Genomic DNA, 18,682 nt, shown 5'->3' on the forward strand with positions numbered 1-18,682 from the left:
ATATTATAACGTTGATAATAACGCAATCCATGACATCAAAAACATAAACATTTTTTCATTCGGTAGTAAGCTTCGCCCCCTGGCTACTCAATAAATGTTTACATTTGGAACTACTAAGATGAAACAACAGCGCCATCTAGTGAACGCGACATTTTAGGACCGTTTTTCTAGTAGGCAGTTTCACCTCCTTCATTATACTCCGTGCGCTACCCATTTCAGAGAGAGAGAGAGAAGGTGTAGAGCGTTTATTTCAGTTTTCCAAGGTTAGGATGAGAGGGGGGTGGAGAATCCTCCAAAATGGCTACTCATCTCAAAGAGAGAGAGAAGACGTAGAGCTTTCACTTCAGTTTTCCAACATTAGAAGGTCCCAAAATACCTTCTGAATTCAAAGAGAGATCGTGTAGAGTTCATTTCCAGTTCTCCAAGATCAGAAGATCAGGGTCCGCTTTTCCCAAAATGGCTTTCCGCATTCAGAGACAGCGGGGTGCAGACTTCAGTTTCTCCCTCCCCAAGAATAAAGGGTCCCAAAATGGCTTCCCATTTCAAAGAGAGAGGGAGGGGCGTTCATTTCCGTTCTCCAAGATAGGGTCGTCTGCTTTTTCCCAAAATGGCTTCCCAATTCAAAGAGAGAGAGAGAAAGGGTGTGTAGAGCGGTCATGTTCATTCTCCAAGATGGGGGTCGTCTGCTTTTTCTCAAAATGGCATCCCCCCATTCAAAGAGAGATCGTGACCATTTTTTTTCCAGTTTTTTCCAAGATGGTGGGGGAGAAGAAAACCTAGGATGGAATAACACGACACAGAGAGAGAGAGAGAAAAACGCCATCTTGTCATTTTCTGATAGGGTACCGGTGTTCGAATACTTTTGTGACCGACTGTAGGTCTCTGTGAATGTAAGTGCTTGGAATATACTAAGGAGCACTAATTTCTCGTGTAGTTTTATTTTGTAGTACTTGTAATTGTTTAATATTGGTTTTAGCTGCATGTGTCCAGATCGGAGCTGCATAAAGGAGGGCTGAACAAAGTATGGAGCGATATAAAATTAATTTCTTTGCTGTAGTTAAGTTGCTTCTTCTACGAAGAAGAGGTCGCATAGTAGCTGAGGTGATTTTAAAGTTTTGTGCTACTGAAGGGAAGTGGGTTCTGAAGGTAAATTTTTGATCCAGGGTGACTCCAAGATATTTGGTTTCATTAATCCAGTCTATTTCTTCGTCAAATATTTCAGGGAGTGATGAAGGGTAATAGTTTATGTTTCCCTTACGGAAAATCATTGCCTTGGTTTTATCAATGTTAATTTTAATCCTCTAAAGGGTGAGCCATTTTCCCAGCTTTATGATATAGTTTTTGAGTTGGTTTGTTACGGCGATTGCTGTGCAGGCTTTAGTAAGTATGTCGGCAAAGAGTGTAAGATGAACTACTGTGCGGTCGGAGGTTGGGGGGGGGACCGCACATATATAAATATATGATGACTTTAGAATAGGTATGCTTTTTAGTTTTCAGGCTGCGTTTTTTGAAATGGTCTGTGACTGGAGCAAAACAGGGGATGTTTTATACTCCTGATATTGAGGGTATACAATTGACCTAAAGCGACGACGGCGAGCCACCTATACGTCACATGATAATCTTACTTTCTTATGATGGCAACCGTTTTTGAAGTTCGATGCTGTTCGCAAGCTGTGAGCGTTAATGGTTGGACGCTGTTCTTGCCTCAATTGGTGTAGTTTCGTTTTATCTCGGAACTGCGATACTTGTGTTTAAAACTTAATCTTTGACAATTTCAAATACTGTTCAGTTACTCTTTCTGAATATTGTTGCTGATAAAATCCTAGCGTCTGTGTCTGTTGGTCATCCTATCCCTGGCTGTATTGTGAAAATGGCTTCCTACTGACTTCAAGCTGTATATTCGGAACAAGGTGCTTCTCGTAAGTTACTGTTCGAACATTTTATGTAAGCTTTGTGTAATTGGATTTATGTAATTTCGTTGACTTAGATTTGTTTGTATATTGGTTTTATATTTGCGGTCTGCACGATATTCATTACCTTTGATCTTTTTGTAGCATGAAGCCTATTCGAAACTTCAGTGACCGGCACAATGCTGAAATTTAAACAGTGAATTCATAATTTACTTTTAATAAATATTAAAGTGAATATAGTTGTTTAGTAATCATTATTGCGTAATTACAAGATCCATTATTGTTTGCGGCAGTTGTTAGATGAATTTGTTTGCAGCTTGGGTAAAACGGCGAAAACGATAGACGTTCTTAGAGTTATGTTCCATTCCCTGTAGGAAATACTCTTGCTAAATGAAAAGATAATTAGGTCTTAATATTCTATTTAAGGAATATTTGTTTTTATAGTTAGTTAATATTTCTATCTTTGAATGGAGAATAATACATTTTTCTGTCATCATACAGATTAAAGTTATATATTAAGATGTGAATAGTTGTTTATCCATTAACTGTATGATATTATAATTGATGGTTAATATGTAATTCTTTCGTAACAATGATAACGCGAAAACTACAGTATTTTCCCCAGAATCTCGTTTTCGGGTATTGTGCCAAAAACGGTAGTATGAGAAGTGGTTTTTTTTTACTGTGAGCTATTTTGCTTTCCTGTGGAATGTATTTTTCTAAAATGTCTTAATCTTCTGTTGAAAAGGATTGTTTTTAAAACTATTCCCACCTTTTTCCCTTTTTCTGCAGAACTGTTTGTCTTTCTCAAAGAAGTGCAATACATTGAAGTTGGGTTTTATAATTTTGTTATTGTATTTGAACAAAAACTTTTTCTTGATTTTATACAGAATACATTCTTTAATCATGCTTGTATGTATTTTTAAATCCACATCTGTCATTTTTAACTTTTAAAGTATAATGCTGGATTAATTGCTATGGCATAGCTGCTTGCTGTCGTAGTGGATTACTGAGTCTTCTCCTCTTTTATTGATTATTATTTTTACCTTTATTGAGAGAAATGTTTACCAGCAATAAATGAAATTTATTGAATTAGTGAGACTTGTGGAAATTCTATTCTCCTACCCTCTGTGATTTTGGCATAATTTTTTGCTTTAATTTTTTTTTTTTTACCTGAATTATCCTAATCTTCTATAGACATTTATAGGATTTTTATGAATATTTAGCGTTTAATCGGTTAATATTTGTACATCAGTAAATAGTGTATTATTTTTTCTCCATAATATGTACATTAACTATTAGCTTTTTAAGTATCCCCATCCACTCAGGATTCTCTTGGTATAAAAGTATAAGAAAGTTACAAAATGAAATTAGCCAAAGAATATGTTTAAATATTAATATATTTTGTATCGATTGCAAAGTAAATTAAATAACCTGAATCATACATGATAAAGTGAATTAAAAGTTATTTTGAAACGTTGGCAGCTGTGCTGTGCAATTTAAATGCAGTAGATCTTATCTTGGTTACATGTAATTTTCTTATCTATGTTTATATAATGAAAAAAAGGTTTTTTTCTCCTGCAGCTGTGTCTGAAAAAGATTTAATACGGTCCAAGCACTGATGGCTCATGTATCATGAAAATAAACTTGAGATGCATGACAAATTTCATATTATAAATTTTTATAGCTAATCTTTGAAATATGGTAACAGGTAGTTTGGCGACATTTTGGTAAGGCGATAAAGGTCACTAGCTAGGACTTTAGCAGTGTACATGGATAAAGTCAAGAGTGTGCACAATGCCCTTTTTGTGCAATTCTGGGATGTTTTTTTAAGTGAAAATAGGTCGACGTGTACATGGATGATACTGCGTATGTGCAATTCTTAAAAACGCGCAAAGCAGTGGGCGATTCTGCACTTTCTCCCAATTTCGCACCCAATCTTCCTCATGATTAAGCACGTTCATAAAAGTTCTAGCATAAGCGCAATTCGGCTAGCAGATTGTTGGGAAAAAATGTTGAGTTAAAAAAAAAAATGCCTTTACTTCGTGAAAACAGAATGGCGTCCAAACAAAAACTAGCAAGGGTGGTCACCAAGTTATCATAATCCAAAGATTAACCATTTTTACAAGCATGTTTTTTTAAAATTTATTACACTATTTTAGTTCAAAAGTAAAATTGCCTTATATGATCCTTGAAGCACAAAACTTGGCCTTTTGCTGTAGTGAGTCAAAATTAAGCCTTCCCTTTTTTTTTTTTTTTTTTTTTTGCTTTACTTTGTTCTAGAATTTGGTGGAGTTTTATAAATGGATAATTTGGTAAATAAAATTGCAGAATTGGAGGAAGGATTTTAATTATACTATATTGATTAATTGGTGAATCTTCGGGTTATGGTAACTTGAAAATTTGGTGACCAACCCTGTTACAGCAATCTGCTAGTTTTTTTTTTTTTTTTTCACGCCATTTTGTTTTTACGAAGTAAAGGCATGTTTTTTTTACTCAAGATTTTTTCCAACAATCTGCTAGCCGACTTATGCTTATGCTAGAACTTTTATAGAACAAAAGTGCTTAATCATGACGAAGATTGGGTGCGAAATTGGGAGAAAGTGCAGAATTGCCCACTGCTTTGCGCTTTTTTAAGAATTGCACATACACGGTATCCATGTTCACATCGACCTATTTTCACTTAAAAAGTCAAAGAAAATTGACAAAAATCCAATTCTTCTTACTCTTGTAAAAAGCGCCAAACCAACAAGTGGGTGATTCTGCACCTTAGCAGCAAAATTGTTTGTAAGTGCTTATTAGCAAAAATCACGATCGGAATTTTCCGGAAACTGTCATGTAACATGTCTCGTGATCTCTCATTTCTCCGAGACAAAATAATCTGTGATTTGAACTGTCTACTTCTCAGATTATTGCTAAAGTCCTACCTAGTAACCTTTATCGCCTTACCAAAATGTCACCAAACTACCTGTTACCGTATTCCAAAAATTAGCCGAATAATTTACTAAATAAACCACATGGATGATTACCATTTGTATAAACTTTGTAACTACTGCAAATTCTAAGATATTTTTAGCTGAAAAATTTCAGTTTAATCCTGCATCTAGTATACTGGTTTGTTGCAAGTTTAAAAATCTAAAACGTAATAATATCTTTGTGCATCAGCTGACTGTATTGCTGTTTCAGGGAAATTTTCAAAAATAAAAAAATTAAAATTCTCTAATTGGGGTGCTAGTAATATTATTTATTCGATGGGTTTTCTTTAAGTCATTAAAATTGGTCATTTTTTTTAAGTGGTGGGAAGCAGGTTAAAATCAGATTAAGATCATCTCTGATGTTTTTAAATATATTTTAATTATTGAAAAAAATAGCTTAAAGAAATATTTTTTAAAAAGCCATTTTAATACCAGATGTTATGGTTGGGATATAGCCTGAACTTTTTTTAGCTTTCTCAAATGTCCAGATTTGTGAAACATACCCCTCTCCAGCCACTAAATCTTTAAAATCAAAATCTTTTTCAAATTTTGTTTTAGGACAAACATGCTATTCTGTGTTTATATAAATGAGAACTGTTTTATATATCATATAATTCAGTTGAAGATCAAACTTCTTGTCGGAATAAAGTTTGCCTTCTACAAAAGAAGTTATTTTTGCTTTTTGTCTTATGCTGAAATGGCAGAAACTGATATTGGGAAGTTTGGGGCTGAAGTATTCAGTTGAAAATAATATCCATTATTGACAGGACTGATTAAATTTAACTTGCTACTGTGGACCCATTGGTTAAAATGTTTAATTCTACAAGTGATATGTCAGAATGAACTTGAAGAAGCAAGTTGAGCAAGAAATAATGGTTAAACTGAACTACGTATAAAGCTTTTGGATCTGAAAGTCCTGATGATTACTGGAAAAGGTTGTAGGAATAATTTATTGCATAGCTGGATAGCTTAACAGACTTCGGTTTCCATGAACCATTTCCTTTCTAGCATTTCCTCATCCCCCAAAGCTGTTGATATACGTACTGCAAATTCTGATTTAATATTTAGAGTCAAGACAGAAATCAAATTTTCTTCCCAGAACCTTGCTGATCATATTGAATTTTCTGTTAGTGAAGAAAATATAAACGCAGCAGTTTCCTAAAAGTAACCCCCCCCCAAAAAAAAAGCAAGTTTCAGTTAGCAACTATTTTTTAAAATGTAGAGAAACAAAATAGAAAGCAACTTTGTGAATTGATGTATGAAGCAATTTTTGTAATGAAACAAAATTATGCTTTTTGCCTTTGTTAGTGAAGTAGTTTGAAAATACACTTATTTCACAACAGTATTCTTGATTATTTGAAATTGTGTCAGATTTTTACAATGCAGTATTTTTCATAAGCTTTAAAATGGGGTTATAATTACCCCTCTAATACAATGCATGAAGGTGTTGTTTCTATGCCCATTTAAAATCTCTAGCATAAATCTGATGTGTGCAATCATTCAGAACACTAAATACAATGTGAAAACACTGTCTGAACAATCCAAATTAGATCATAAAATAGGTACATTTTTTTTTTTTTTACAAATGCATCATTTTGTAGTGTAAAAAAACCCCTAATTTCATAAAAATAGTCGAGGTCCTGCATCCTTGCTATAAGTCTCCATATAAAAGTGATTTTATTGGTAAAGTATTAAATGATATACATGTATAAACCAATAATGAAATGCAGTATGTTTTATCTAATCAAACAGTATGCGTGATGCAATTAGTCGAAGGGGATTTCATAGTTTCAAGAGGCCTTTTATGCACCTGTTGAGTATAGTTTATGAATATAAAAAACTGATTTTATTAAAGTTTAGTATTTATCAACATTTTCTCTTTCTCGTTTAATGTATAAAACACATTAAAAAATTAAATAAAAATATGTGTATTTTTGGAAAGAATCATTTAGCATTGGTTAAAGATGTGCGTGGGGCAGAAAAGTTTAAGAACCACTGTGTTAATTTAATATTCCAGTAATCTCTAAGCATTTATGTAATGTAGAACTGTGTATTTAGTGAAAACTTTTGTTATATTATTAATGCCACACATGTAAAAATGTGCTTATCCTTAGTTTTGGTATCATTAAAAAAAATTCAAAACTTAATTTTGTAACCGATAATGAAACTAATATGAACTAACATGACAAAAGTAAGAATTGCAAAACGATTTTTATTCTTATCTTTTGGTTGTTCAGTACTAAATTATAGATCAGAGATTTAAAAATGTTACTGAGCATGTTATTGAAATATTTTCAAAATTGCTAGCTTGCTCAAGTCAAATTTAATAAATTCAGCGGAACTGGTTTAAATATATTACCTGTAGTATGCTGGAATTCTATATGTGACTCCAGAAAGTTAGCTAAGGAACTAGCCAACTTCCATACAACTGTATAGGAGAATCAAGATGCTGTAGAAAAAAAAATATTAAAAAGTTCTTAGTATACCTATAACAATCTCGTATTTCATTTGAAGCCAGTTTCAGTCATTTTGGATAAAATCCAAAAGTATAATTGTAGCAGTACTGAAAATATTAGTTTGAAAAGATCTCGGAGCTTAAGAAAATCAAAATAAAGCATGCATAAAATTATTTAAAACAAACAAGCACTGTCATCAATATTTTTGTTAGCATATATTTTATCACCAAAATGTAAAGCTGAAGGAACAGGCATTGGAATTTATAATTTGTACTCCACCTGTCTGTGGAATCCTTTTCGACAGTGAATGGTGTCATTACCTACATTTGTGTGGCAGAAATCAATAGCTGTTGTAAAGGAATGCATAGGGGGAAGGACTGGTTATCATTGAATGTTTGGCACAGTTTTTATTAGAAAAAAGAAATGCCTGATATTTTACTTTTTTACAGTTAAAAATACATACAAGCAAGATATTCAGTAAGATATCACTTAAATGTCTTAAGTATATAAATCCACGTGCATGAGTTGGCTATTTTTATGTGCAAACTCAAATGTACCGTCAAAGGACAATAATTCTGTAGAATGTTGGAATGAAGGTTTCAATATTCAAAGTATGCAGTATTTTCTGCTTTTGGTATTTTATGCAACAAACTGAGAAATTAGTTTATTGTTGAAAAAGAAACAACTTTTTTTTTCTCTCTTCTTTCTTCGTTTAAGAGTGAATTTTGAGGAATATGAATGTAGCCTTTTGGCAAGATGGCGCTGACTGTTGCACTAGTTTTCTGACGTCAGAATAATGGGAAGCTACCTCTGGCAGGATTCTTGCCGAGGTGAAAATGAAATTTTTTGCCTAAGAGAGTAGACGCTAATGACCCGGATAACAATAACAACTCCACATTAGGATTGAAATAACACAACCCCTTAAGCTATGAACACCATCTGGAATACTGGAAAATGGAAAAGACTTCGTAGGGGGTCTTTTTCAAAGCATAAAGGATATACATTCAGTGATCATCTTTCACTTATGCAATGTTAAGCGCTGTAATGAATTACCGTATTTGACGGCATATAAGACACACTTTTTTTTCCTAAATTTGGTCTCAAAAAGTTACCTGCGTCTTATACGTGAAGGACAGGTTAAGTTTCAATCCTGAATGCTATTTTTAGCCCGGATAAAGGTTTAGACACACATAACTTTTTCTACATCTACCTGTGTGTGGCCTTCTAAATAAGGGTGTGTCTTATATGCCGTCAAATACGGTAATACTTTGTATTCAGTCATTGCCTTCTGTAGATTTAGTAAATTTCATTTCCAATATTTAAAAGTGCTGATTTGCTTTTCAATAAGATTATAAACTCTAGGATAACAATTATTAATAATCAAAGCTTTTTGGGGGGAATTTTTGTGTGGGTATATATTTTTTTGTCTTATTTAGAAATTTTGATGTGCCTATTCTGCATCGGACGTTATAAAATTTTTACCACATTAAAAGCAGTAGGAACGTAAAATAACAATATGACTCGATCGTTTTATAGTCAAATTTTTTGTGTGATAACTTAAAATGACCAGTCTTTCCGAAAATATACATAAAACATTGCTTTTAAACAATCGTCTTCATAGAAAACCAAATATTTTAGACATGCTGAAGATTGTCTTTGAAAGGCTATAATCTATTCTGTAAATTTCTTCAATTTAAATTATATTCAGCATAGCTAAAACATTTGCCGCCCGAGGCGGACCCTGAGTGTGTCCACCTAGGCAGTCTTTGAATTTGTCTCTGCTCTTGGTATAAGCAAATGACTAAATGTAAAAATGACATAGAGAAAAGTAAATTTAAAATCTACCTTCTGAAAAAAAATTAATTCCATCATTTTAAAATTGTATTATTATTATATTTGTTTGCAAAGTCACCTATTACAGAGTACTATGCTGATTATACAGAACTATTTCTTAAATGCAAAGTTAATCATTTGTAGTTCTAAAATGATTTTTATATAAAAAATTCTTATCACAGCTAGAAACGCCGCAATCGAAAAAAATTCTCAGCAGTAAAAAATTACATTATCTGAAGAACTGTGTTTTAGAACAAATAGAAAACATCAACAGGACTCACCTTCCACAATCCTGTTTCGTTTTCTTTAGCAATGATAACGAAAATAAAACTTTAAAACACTTCTCTCTGAGGGAATTCCTCTGTATTAACTTTTTGATAGTCTTTAACGAACTCAGCTCATATTCCAGTTACGCGCTGCAGTGGGCACAAACAAACGCAGCTCGTATTACAAATTTATGTCTGACAGATATCACTTGTACTTGGAAAGAAAGAATTGCTTAAGCTTCGCTACCCCCCCCCATAGGTTTAATGCACCAAGATCACAATTTAGTTGATATTAGTAATTTTCAAGTTTTGAATGAATAAAAATTGTGTAAGATTGCGTAGCTATTGAAATCTCACGGTGATACCTTTGGATACTGATCTACAGAAAAATTAATTTTTCTTCTTAAATTAATTCCATACGATAATTCAGAATCGTATTGTTCTTTATTTGCTTGAAAGATCCGCAGGACTAACCTGCATCAAATATTATTTCGCATGAAATTGCCGCCTCCAAATTATATCATCTGTGGCGGAACAGCCCCCTCTAGCTATGCTATTGTGTTCTGACATGAATTAAAGAAGTGAAGATGTAATTTTCACATATAATTAAAATCCTTAATCAAAGAAAAACGGAAGTAAGTTATCTGAACAAAAGTGTGTGTCTATAAATTATAAGACATGGGAATACATTGTAAATTTAAGTTCTGATTTCTGCATTTCAGCTCTTTATCAGCACTTGAAAGTTACGATTTTTACTCAAATGAGAAAATTAAAACTCAGTTCTTTTTAAAATAGGAAATGTTACCAAGCTGCGTGCTATAATGCCTATAAGGAACTCGCTGACCAATGATCTATCGATATGCAGTATGCATCAACTTATGCACCATAAAGAGTATAAGTAGCAGTGTTGAAAATCATGCATTACCTTTAAATTTTTACCAGTATTAAAATAATTGTTAAGATCCATCAGCGGCTGTGGTAATATTGCTGAAAACAGATAGATCTGCTTCAGTTCATATCCCGGCGAATGACCTGTCTGTATGGGAGTTTTCTGTGATTCCTTCTCCAAGAAATATAATTAACCTTTAAAAATAATGAATTAAGAATTTTTAATCTTGCATACAGCCAGTGCACAATAGTCTTTTAGTAATATAAGCTATTTAAGATTTCCTTTGTCCGGTATTTTATACAGAATGATTTAACAAATTTGAAAATGGAAGTACCGGAAAAGACACTGAAATTTACCGCTGAATACTGCGAGTTCGATCCCAGGCGAATGGGTTAGCTGCATGGTTGGTTTTCAGGGTTTTTCCTATTATATTAGTGAATGCGAGCCATTTTCCCTTGGAAAGTCCTCTGCAAAGGCATCTTTCTTACTTGTGGGCTTTTCTATAACCTAACCTGAAAATTAGCAACAAAAGAGAATAAAGTATGATATCTCTTTATACAAATATTTCATTCTTATATAATCGTTCGGAAGTACCATACAAAATATTCTGCACCAATAAAATTATTAGAATGTGTTCTATTTTAATACTAACAAAAATGATGGTTGAAAATGATACGGCATTTTGAAAGGGGACACTTTTGAAAGTTACTCTTTACATAAACAAGCAGAGTATTTTTAATACTGTGTTTCAATTGAAAACTTGTTCAAAATACATTGTGTAGGACCCTCACAAAAGTCGATAAACATATGCAACCACTTGTGGCCCCCTAACAAAAGTTTGTTCATTCATTCCCCTTTTCCAAATTTGTCTACATGTGACTGATTTTTCTTTTAAAATTTAGAACTATCTGCTGAAGGAGTTTTTATTTTGATAATGAACAGATTCAAAGAACTGAAACATATATGTTTAGGGTCACTCTTACCAGCCTATCGTCCCGTATACACAACGATTCTGCTCCTATGAGCCAGCATATACGTGACATTAAAATTGAGTGATTTACTTGAATTTTTAAAAGCAAATAAATGGAGCTAAGGGGTAATTGTTTTCACATGGGTTGATTCATACGGCATTTGACCTTCATGTACTGGCATTAGTTTCTGTTTTGTGCTTCTGGTTTTGATAGATTTATTGAAATAAACTGGAAATCACGGCTCTTTATATAAGTGAGGTGAATTAAAGGGGCACAGGTGTTTTTGTTTATTTCATTAGGATTTTCTTTTTTTTTTTTTTTTTTCTATTTATTTTGAAATTTAACATAAGCTTTCTTGGTTAATTAAAAAATAACATTACAATATTAGTACGGAAGGGAAAAGACTATCAGCTTTCTTGATGCGTAATGCGTCTTATTCGCATTTCTCAGGAAAGAGCAGCTTTGTTTTTCTTACTCGATTTAATATGTTATATATAATGCTTTTAATGGTCATTGTATATATTGAGACAGGCATTACATTTTGGTATATAATGTGTATGTTGGACATGATCAGTGTCGGATATCCCGCTGGTGGGGGGGGTAGTCTTTCCTTGCATCGTGGATGCTGTTTTCGATTTAGAAAAACGTGGTTTTCTAATATAAACTTGATGTCACGCATGGTTTGAGGATGAAATATTTCTGAGTGCCTTTTGAAGAAGTTTTGGAACATGTGTTGGGTTTATTTATATTCAGTTTCATTCTGTTAGCCATGGCTAAGAGACCTAACTTAAAAATTTGTCCAAAATCACCAGACACTCCACCTTTTCGTCTAACTGGAAAACAGTTTCTGAAAATTTATGTTGACGAAAAAGGTAATAACGGTTGCCACGCTACCTGGAAAACTGGAAAAGTCAGGGAATTCGGAAATTGACCAAAAAAGTCAGGGAATTTCATACAACGATCCCACCAAAAACAGCGAGTTTTGTGCCGACTTCGGAAGATATCACTTTTTTTGGCGAATTGTGTATCACGTGAGTGTCATTCGGGCAGCTGGCATAGAGCCAATTTTCACAGCTCCTCTGATTGTCTTTTAGAAAGGCAAAGCATGTTTCCCACAACTTTTGGTTTCCAGTAACCTCGAGAATCGCATGTGCAGTGAATGAACTAAAGAAAATACCTGTTCTCGTATAAAACAAAATGGGTTTAATCCTAGTATACGGTACCATGAAGGTTAGAATCAAAAAATATGTATTGTAAAGAAGGAAAACCTCTCTGCAACAGACGTGGCTCCGTTCCATCATAGAGGGGAACAGCTGTGCATGCGCGATATATCTGTCTCCAAAGCTCGAAACCGGTGTCGAAGTTCGAAGGTCACGTTATCAAGAGTTCATAAAATGAATATCGTTTAAAATTTCTTTAAACTCTAAAGGAAAAGAAAATATTTTTTGGCACAAGTAAATTTATTCATGGATTAGTTATTTTGAGGGGGGAGAAAAACTACGGAAATCCGTTTTTAAAATTATTGCGAAAAATCCAAGAAAAAAACGTTTCTTCTTGGATTTTTCTCAATAATCTAGAAACGGATTTTCGAAGTTTTCTTTTTTGTCAAAGAACGTTTCTTCTTAACACGTGTTTCTCAATTTCCTGTACACATCGCGGAGAGGGAAATTCTGGCCGCCAGGTTCTGTCGCCAAATCCCTTGGCAAATTTTCCCTCCGCTTTCTAGTGGCGTAATAGCATTTACGTGTATGGAACCTTTTCTTCTGTACATAGATGTTCTTTGGTTAAAATAATCTCCATGTATGGTACAGTGGGATTTGGCGACATGGTGATGAGCAGTGAACGGGTCATTTTGTTCTTGGCAACAATTTTCAAAATCATGCGAAGGCCGTGCCGTATACTAGGATTTTACCGCAAAATCTTTTTTTGTTTCTTTTCTTTTTAATAAATACCTTGTCATTTTACAGTAAAATAAAAAAATAGTAATCAGTCATCTAGGCCAACTATATTCGCTAAAATATCGTTGATTATTCTAATTCAATTTTTAAGTAATTATCTTTATTTTTATGTTATTCATATCATTTAATGTTGCTTCTTCCCTCTAAATTTCTTTATCATTAGAAAATAATATTTCCAAATTTCAGGAAATTTTCTCTGACATAATCCTGAAATTAATTCTAGCAGTACGATGACATCACGAAATTTAATGCACATATTTTTTCCTTATGTATGCTGCGAAATAAATATAAAATACCTCAATTTAGTAAAAACATATCATTGAATAGATTTCTTTCTTTCATTTAGCTGCAGAATGTCTGCAAAAAAAGCCTTATTTTATTCCAGATTGGGCAGATTCTAATCTCAATCTTCAGTGGAGAAAACAACTCCTATTATAATTATATTTGTGTTTTCAAGTGTTAAGGTGCCTTTTAAGAAGACGCCTCACACAAATTAAATTTACCTAAAATCTAACCTAACTTTTAGCATTGCGTTGTGATTTATAAGAACCGGATTAGCCTCATGTTGAACTGGTGATGATCATGAATAATAATTAAATAAAACGTACAATTGTTATCCAGTGTATATATCTTAAATTTTATTAAGTGGAAAAGTAAACAAAATTATCAAACAAAGTGTACCAAGAAATAATTAAGAATAAATGTCCTCTGGGATTTATTGAATAATTAAGTGAATTTGCTACACAGTACAGGTAATACCATAATTAATTTACCTCTTAGCACAGCCAACGAACATTACGCGAATAGACTGGAATTTTCTCGAAACATACCTGGAAAAGTCAGGGAATTTCATTCTCCTGTTTGAGTGGCAACCCTGTAATAAAGCTAGGAGAAGATGCGTTGTGTGCGCTAAAACCAAGGAAAAGCAAACAACGTATTTCGAGTGCAAAATATGCAATGTAGGACTGTGTGTTGATCCTTGTTTTGAGTTATTTCACACACAGCAGAATTTTTAAATTGGAATTTAATTACCTACATGTAGTTCTTGCTTAGTTTTTTTTTTTTTTTTTTTTTTTTTTTTTTTTTTTTTTTTAATTTCGCTTTTGTAATTTTTTTCACGTTTATAGTATTTATTTCTGCGTGTATAGTTATGATTTTAGTATTTTGCCTGTTTATTTCTATTAATGTGATATTCTTTATATTAATGCACATTAAAAAACAGTACATTAAATACGCAGCTTCAAAAATTGAAGTCATAATATCAAAATGCAGATTTTATACCTTTTTTTTGTGTGTGTGTGTGTGTGTGTGTGTGTAAAATTAGGCTTGCCTGCTGAAAATGCTCGGGCTGGTGGTGACAATTTCAGTGGGTCCGGTCCCGTGACTGCGCTTCGTTCTGCCATTTCTGGTCCTTAAGGGGTTAAGCTATATTTCAGCTGTTAGGAATAACAATTTTATACCAGAATCTACTAAATGAAACATTATTTAGTGCTACTTTGGTTCACCACGCAGTGCAATTCCTGCCGTCAGTTGCTGTCAGTAGAAAGTTCATTTAGAAAGATTTATTCTTAGTTTCAAACTGCACCTCTTTTCCTGGATATCTTCTGATGGGTATAGTAATGATGTCTTATCTTCAAAACTATTAATAAATTTAAATCCATAATCCATGATTGGCCAAGTAGGTCAAATCATGGGACACTGGTTGTTTAACTCAAGTTCAAATTCCAGCAAAAGGGTTGGCTTTTCGTGATTCTATATGTAATGTGAACATAAGTCTACTTTCTTTAGAAAACTGTGTATAAAGATTTCTTTTTTCCACAAATCGAGTTTCTTAAACTGTGGGTTGAGGGACCTGCAATAGGGGGTCATCAAAAATTTATTTGGTATTTCTTTAACTTATTATAATAATTTTAAATTTCCAAATACTTTTAAATAATGTGCCTGAAAATAGATAAAAATAAGACAATACAGACAAAGAAAAAAACGAAAACTTTTCGAAGCGTTCTTTTTATAAAAGAAACTTTAATTTTACTTTAAAAGTTAAAGTCAGTGACCTAAAACTGCAATAGTGTATTAGAGAACAAGTGAAGAAACTGATAGTTTCACTCGCACATGTGTCGGATTTGCACAATGCTCAAGGGGTCCCGCAAAATGTTCGTAAATATTTGTGAGCCCCCATGCACTAATCAAACAAGTCACATGCTTTTCCATATTCGACTAAATTTTATATCATTATCGCATTATTCCGGCCCCAATGAAAATGCTACTTTCACTTTGGCTTAGCATCTTTCAGTATCAAGGCCATTCAAATGGAAGCTCAATTCATTACTTACACATTATCTAAGTAACACTTTCATGCATATTACTTCTCAAAAGTATGCAGTGGTGAAATATGTTAAATATTGGTGCTGATTTCCATGTACTTAACGCCCACCAGCGGCCGAGCAGTAAAGACGCTGAACACTGGTAGTTCGGTCCGAGGTTTGAATCCCGCAAACGGGCTGGCTGCATGGGCATTTTCGTGGTTTTCCCCATGTGTAACGTGTATACGAGCCAGTTTCCCTTAGAAAGTCATCCACGAAGGCATACCTCCCTTTAGGCAGATAGCCCTCGTGTGCTTTGCCGTAATTGAATAATCCAATCCATGTACTTAACTTTCTATGAATATTTCTGAAATGGAATAAGAAAAGGATTATTTTTCTTAATATTATTTAAAACTTGTAACTGAGTTATTATAGAATATAAGGAAACAATTCTATTAATACTTGCGATATTTTTTTACTCTTAATTTCAACAATACATATTCTAAAAACACTTTTTTACTACTTTCTTAAGTAAGCATCTCGTAGAATTTGCTTTGCAATACCTTTTAACAAATTGCTTTCAAGTACGAGCAATTCTTGCTTAAATACTATTATAAATGTATTTGTCAACAGAATTTCAATTTATGTTAACAATTAAATGCTATTATATATTTAGCTATATATGATAACTAGATTACTTCAGAGTAATTTTTACAGGAGTTTATGGATGAATAAATCCTTCATTTCCAAATGCATTTATAAATAATTTAATGAATATTTAATCAGAAAATGTATGTAAACATCAGTGTTCTAGACAGCCATTTTCCCATGACATCATTGTATTATACTGTTATGTGCTGCTTGGTTGCTGCATATTAAAATAAATTTTTGGTAAAGGTTGTTGGGTGCATTGCATAAAAAATTTTGTTATTGATAGCTTCAAGTTTTACATATATCATTGGAATCATCCTGTTACTAATTTTTATAACACTAAGGCTAAACTGTAGTTAAATCTTTGAAATTTGATGGTTTGTTTCTTGTTTTATTCCAAAATGCACCAGGGCATCTGGGTTGTTTTGGATAGCATGTCAGAAACACCATGACTATTTCGGTAATTTCATATGCATGAAACTTAATGCATATAGTTTTAAAACCAAACTATAAATTTGTTACTGCCATGGTAGGAAGAACATTGGAATTAGCATACAAATTTCAATTTTTGAAAAAGCATCTATCACCTTATGAACTGATTTCAAAATTTGCATTCATGTTTACAATTTTGTATCGATTCATGGTACTTTCAAAGCTTCATCCAAATTTACTTCTGTAAAATGCAGTTTTGTTGAATAGTTTTGCAAAAATACGGTGAAATTAGCAAAGTAACTAACTGACCTTTCAGATATCAAAATTCATAGCTCCTATGTAATATGCACAGGGTTAAGCTTTTTTATGCAGCAGACTCTGAGATCATGAGAAAATCTAAATGGAAAAGGAAGTGAAGCAGTTTGATTCCAGAGTTTCTGTGATCCATAAAAAAGCTTATTCTTTTCCCTAATTTTGATTCATTCCTTATGATGTAATTGTTTAAAATATGGAAAAATTCATATATTAGACCTGCTGTGAGAACAAAAAAAATTTTAGGAACTATTGGCATAAGATGTAATTGTTCTTTTACATAAATATTTTTTTCTTCTTGTGTTGCAATACTGGCCAGCTCATTTTAGTCTTTCATGAAAGCATCTCGTAAGTAGATGGCCCTTGGAATATTTTATTCTCTGTAACCAAATAATTAACCCTCTGAGCATTACGGGTTTAGCCCTGAAATTTCAAAGTTCCTCAAAATGTCTTGAATAAGTGATATTTTTGGGATTTTAATTAAAAAATTACTCATTTTGTACCTTGATTCCTTTTCTTCCAATATACATCCAAACTGAAATCAGATACATTAAAAGCTAGCAGAAATTTTCATGTATAATGAATGTGTAAGGCAACCTTCTGTATGGAATTTTCTTGTCTTAACGCTGAGAGGGTTAAACTGCTAGCCTTCATTAATAGTCTTTTAGAAAAGCTGGGTGAAATTATACCAGATTTTGTAGAAACAGCAGATCTGCTATATATAAGGTCAGATTACTGAAAATAATTCTTCTTTGTTGATAGTAAAGTAAAGCAAAATTAATGTTTCAAGAAATGTCTGCTATTTTATAGATTAAGAAATTCTAGAGTCTGTGCAAATATTTTGAATTTTCATAGGTTTTATTCTTAAAACTAAATAGTCTGGGACTTTTCTGATTTATACACTAATGTAAGTACTTCATAAAACTATCTTGTGGGTAATAAAAGTTCTGATAAATTCAGTGCAGAATGCTTGCATTCTAATAAAAAATGGATTATTTCTTTTAAATGATACATTATGTATTTGAAATAATTGTGTGTAATATTGAACTGGATATGTGATACAGTACAAAGTCCGTAATCCGGACTTGTTGGGACTTCAACGATTCCGGGTTATAGATCATCAATTTAAATCTGAAAAGATGGCATGCAGAAATTAAACAATTAAAAATATGAAACCGTAATTTATGAAATAAAGAGCAGTTATGATCTAAAGGGTATCAAAATTTACCAAAAAAAAGGCTTAATATTTATTTGTTTATTTTATGAAACATTTCTTTCAATGTAAGTTATTTATGCTAATACTTTCTCTTTAATTCTATAAACAGAAATAATTTCTTGTTTTACAAAGTTCCACTATTCAAGTCGTGTAATTGCTGTGTCGAGAATACCGACTAACTTGTGTATCGAATTTTTTTTTTTCATTTTCAATAATCTTTCTGTCATTTTCTTCACTATCAGAAGAGACGCATGCGTAAACTTATTACGCGCATGCATAAAGCAAAAAAAATTTTGTGGCTTTGAGGTCCTGATTACGGACTTTGTACTGTATATCAGTAGATATGAATTATTTATTAAGTAGTACTAATTCACTAACTGTACCTTTTTCTTTTAAATTTTGGTATATTTATTGTATTTTACTGTGTAAACATTTTATGCTGTTTTCTTTTTGTTAAATTTTTCTTTTGTAAATTTATAATGAATAACACTTTTGTTTGTTTTTATTTTT

At 32.6% G+C, this 18,682-nt stretch overlaps 1 protein-coding gene across 1 annotated transcript in view; it reads left to right on the forward strand.

Moving 5' to 3' along the window:
- Positions 1-1,658: 1,658 nt before the first annotated feature.
- The window catches only part of LOC118180659 (uncharacterized), a 29,073-nt gene continuing 12,049 nt past the window's right edge, over positions 1,659-18,682 (forward strand). The window contains exon 1 of the mRNA XM_035349724.2: positions 1,659-1,919. The gene's annotated coding sequence lies outside the window, so the exon portion shown is untranslated. The remainder of the gene's footprint in view (positions 1,920-18,682) is intronic.

Source organism: Stegodyphus dumicola, chromosome X1 (assembly GCF_044657685.1).
Source record: "Stegodyphus dumicola isolate Sdum_Otavi_A_Nest chromosome X1, ASM4465768v1".
Classification (NCBI taxonomy): Eukaryota; Metazoa; Arthropoda; class Arachnida; order Araneae; family Eresidae; genus Stegodyphus; species Stegodyphus dumicola.